The following is a 4,753-nucleotide window of genomic DNA, read 5'->3' as shown; positions in this document are numbered from 1 at the left end:
CAATATAATCCTTTTTTTTTTTGTTTTTATTTTGGGGTGGATAAATTGAAAAAATAAAGGCTCTTAACTATATTTAAATATGACAATTTGTTCACTCGTTTTTCAAAACTTACAGCCTTCCCACCTGTAAAAAGACATTGGAGCATGGTCAGTGGGGATCCCAGTAATAAACAAGTCTTAAATCTTTCCACTCGATATACATCAGCAAGTCATAGCCGAGAATTTAATAGCGAAGCAGCGATGTGACACATAAAAAATTCATTGTCGTTATATGGTTGCTGTTAGCGTGCAAAACAACAACAAACGAATATTAAAAAAAAAAAAACCCCACAAAAATCACGTTTTCTGTTGTTTGCTAAAGGTGTGATCGAAGGTAAATATTGCAGCATTGCAGTCGATACAATCTGCAATATGGCTGAAGATTAAAGGTAAGAAGAAGTTAGGAATTAAGAGTGGTGCTTCGTTGTTTAGCTGAATCTGAATGTTCGACAACAAAGTTCAGTAAAATTTTTCAGTGACTACATTGTATGTGGTTTGTCTGATAAAACGCCGTCATAATTTTTGTGAAAAAACATGTTCCGTAGTTTCTGGTTAAACTTGTGAAAATAATCGATTTTATGTTTCAAACAAATAAATTGTTGTGATGAGAAATAATTCTTGAGATTTCTTCGCTTAAAACGTTCAATTTCAGAATTTAAAGTAAAATGTGCGTTTTGACCTCAAATGACTGGCTGCCAGTCTTCGACCAATATACAGCATCTCCGCGTTACGGAAACGTTGTTTGTCTGAAAATCTTGCCGTAACGTAGAATTCCGTAACATGAAATCTGTTTTCCACTGGCTTTGGAAAAATATGTGTAACAAAGCTCCACTTTTCGGTAATATTATCAGCAACGCCACGCTTCTGTAACGTAGGGAAGCTTGTAATACCACCACAATTGAACCTGGATCGGAAGTGCCAATAATGATTTCAAAGCAATGAGTTACACACTTATATATATATATGTAACTGGTATTTAATTTCAATGATAACTCCCAAACATACGTGTGTTCGATCAACATGAACGATAACAGCCCTCAAGAGCAAAACCAAATCTTAAGGAGGAGGAGAACTGGCATCTAAAATCAACGTAACAACAACAATAACGACGAATCTCAACGTCTAAGTTTCACAGGGAGAAAATAAAAAAAAGGTTATTAACAATTTCTTTATCGTCTACAAGGGTCCTAGACGTCGGCGATAGTACAAAAGTGATATACAAATGGAAACAGCATCCAAGAAACAAAACGGTGGGTTTACATCGAGTAGAAAGGTGAGATCAAGGCAATAAAAGCACGTTGATAAAACAAAATAGTAATGACAGTACAAAACAACGAGCAGCCCTGCAATGGTGAACAACCACATAAGGTAACATGGGGTACTCACGCATATCAAACCTGAATTACCCTTACACACCAAAGACAAGTGCCCTTTTCCACATTTTGTCACCAGTCTAGTCTAGTTGCATAGAAGAGACTCATTTAACAACACTAGTTTCCCCCCACTCTATCCAAATTTCATGAAATTTACTAGCTAGGGAAGAGTTTCCTGCTCCCCCTCTCTCCCTCTTTATCCTTTGCTTGGTCTGTACCCTAACCTTTTAAGTGGTACTTGAAAAAAATAAATGAAGGTCTGGCTTGAGAGGAAAAGCTATGTTCTCCAAGCTCACAACTTCCTTCGCCATAGCAAGTACGAAGCAGAAGATAGCCCGCTGTTTCTTACCACAGTTAGGTCGATCTTCAAGATAGATTCAGCTGATACATTAGCAACAACAACAACAATAATCCTTTCAACTAAAAGCACAAGGCCTGAAATTTTGGGGGAGGAGACTAGTCGAGGTAATCGACCCCAGTGCTCCACTGGTACTTATTTTATTGAATCCCGAAACAACAATAATAATAATAGCTTCAAATTTTGACATGGGCCAATAGTCTTTGAGGGGAGGGGGAAGTCGATTACATCCACACCAGTACTTGACTGGTACTTATTTTATCGATTCCGCAGGGATGGAAGGCAAAGTCGACCTCGGCGGGGTTTGAACTCAGAACGTAAAGACGGACGAAATGCTGCTAAGTACTTTATCCGGCATGCTAACGGTTCTGCTAGCTCGCCGCCTTGATAACAACACTAGTAATGGTTTCAAATGTTGGTTCAACTGGTACTTATAACAATCCTTTCTATCTGAAATTTTTGGGGAGTTAACCGTTTTATTCAAACAATGCGCACACACAAGTATTTTGACCATTATGCTAACGATTCTCCCTTAACTTACAACAATCATATTAATAATCATAATCCTTTCTACTCAAGGCAAAAGGCCTGAAATGTGGTGGGAGGGGACTAGTCGATTACATCGATACCAGTGTTTCACTGGTACTTAATTTATCGACACCGAAAGGATGAAAGGCAAAGTCGACCTCGGTAGAATTTGAACTCAGAACGTAGCAACAGGCGAAATATCGCTAAGCATTCCGCCTAGCAACAACAACATTCTTTTCTACTGTAGGTACACGGTCCGAAATTTTGGGGGAAGGGGCCAGCCGATTAGATTGACTCCAGTACGCAACTGGTACTTAAATTATCGACCTCGAAAGAATGAAAGCAAAGTCGACCTCGGTGGAATTTGAACTCAGAACGCAAAGACAGGCGAAATACCGCGAAGCATTTCGCCCGGCGTGCTAACGTTTCTGCCAGTTCGCCACCTTAAAAACAATAATATTCATGACACCACCAACAACAACAACAAAACAATACTTTTAAACACGGACATAGGGCCACAGACTTTTAAGGAATAGTATAATCTATTACAGTCTATTAAACCAATATGAGTTTCAAGGAACTCCGGTGTTCCGGGAAAAAAATTCTCGGTTTCTGCTAAATATCTTTTAATAAAATTTAATAATGAAAACAGCGTTAACCATTTTATTCAAACAATACGCACACACACACACACACACAGACGCACGCATGTATCAATATCAATATATTCTTCCCAATAACAATTTTTGTTTTACTTCAATTTTCTATTAAAATTTTGGGTGGCAAGGGTTATGCGGTTTTCGGAAAATTGTCATAAGGGTTCCATGACAAATAAGTTTCAGAACCACTGGTCAGATATCACGGGGCTCTGGAAAAATGAAAACAAACTCAACCGCGACTGGATTTGAACTCGGAAAAGTAAAAAAAGAAACTAAATACCGTAGGGTATTTTAGTCTGGCACTCTACCGTTTCTGCCACTTGATAGTGTTGTTACTACTACCACGATAGTATCTTACATTGGCACAAAGCCACTCTCGTTTGCAGGGGTAGGTGTAGTGTAGTCAAGTGAATCGGCAAACAGTATGTAACTGGTACTTATTTCAATAATAGCTAATAAGGATATTTGTTGATGTTATAACAAGAGAACATTTCCTTCAATAGCTGTAGATAGTCAAAGTAGACAAATAGCTAGCTAGACAGAAAGACGTGATACACACGTTGATAGATAGATAGACAGATAGATAGACAGACAGACAGATAGGTAGATAGATACTGGAATTCTGTGGGCACAAACAGACATATTTACACATCGCCACATACTAACACACTTATGTTTACATATATAAATTCACACTACATACGCTTGTTTACACTTATAGACATGTAGAGATACAAGCATGTATATAGACACATACGGCATACATACAGGTATTTACAAATATAGACACATGCAAACGTACATGCAATATAAAGAACATATACAGACATACGTTCATTCACACATACATAGAATGTTTTTTCAGATATAGACACTTAAGCACATGCACGTACGTACATATGCACATACGCAAACACGCACCACACGCAGTCATATACAAATACATAACATACAATTTGTGCGGTGATACATATTACATATCTACATTTTTACGCGCACACATATCTATTATAGTATCAAGTACTTTTCAACGATTTATGTACACACACGCGCGCGCACTTAAGATCAAGTCAAAGGCACAAACGATGGTGATGATGATGATGATGAAGGAATGCTGAAGAGGAACGACAAGATTGATGGTTATGACGATGATGATGATGATAGGCAGCATTATCGAGACGTGTGGGTGGTGAGAGTTGTTGTTGGTGCTGATGTTTGGGCACCGCTAGTGGTGTTTGGTGTGGTGGAGTTGTTATAAAAGTAACAGCAGTAGTAGTAGTAAAGTTGATGCTTTTGTATTGTTGTGGTGTTGTTGGTGAAGTAAACCGGAGCAAAACCCCGCCGAGATATATAAAAAGAAATGAAAATAACAAAAATAAAAGAGAATAAAAGAACACAAACTGCATGTCTTTCTATGTATACATTTGTAATTATCTGTCAAGCTATGTATGTATTTATATATCTATTAATGCTTCTATCTATCCGTCTCGCAATCTCTCTGTCTCTCTCTCTCCCTCCCGCCCTCTGTCTATCTCTCTCTCCCTCTCTCCCTCACGTATGTATGTACACACACACATACTATGTGTGTATATATATATATATGTATATTTATATATATATATATATATATATATATATATATATCTTGTCAATCTAGCGATCCATCTACTTATCTATCCATCTATCTGTCAATCTCTTTTCCCTATCATACTGTCAGTTTTTTTAGACTTTAGAGTTACATACATGAAGCACAGAAGCAAAGTGAGTTGAGAGAAATATCAACAACTATTCGCACA

At 37.6% G+C, this 4,753-nt stretch overlaps 1 protein-coding gene across 2 annotated transcripts in view; it reads right to left on the bottom strand.

Annotated features, from left to right (window-relative positions):
* LOC106874285 (calcium-dependent protein kinase C) overlaps positions 1 to 4,753 on the bottom strand; it is a 344,185-nt gene that overhangs the window by 338,745 nt on the left and 687 nt on the right. The gene's annotated exons all lie outside the window — the stretch shown is intronic.

Source organism: Octopus bimaculoides, chromosome 3 (assembly GCF_001194135.2).
Source record: "Octopus bimaculoides isolate UCB-OBI-ISO-001 chromosome 3, ASM119413v2, whole genome shotgun sequence".
Classification (NCBI taxonomy): domain Eukaryota; kingdom Metazoa; phylum Mollusca; class Cephalopoda; order Octopoda; family Octopodidae; genus Octopus; species Octopus bimaculoides.
The sequence above is the reverse complement of the archived record's forward strand: the minus strand, read 5'-3'. Positions and strand labels throughout refer to the sequence as shown.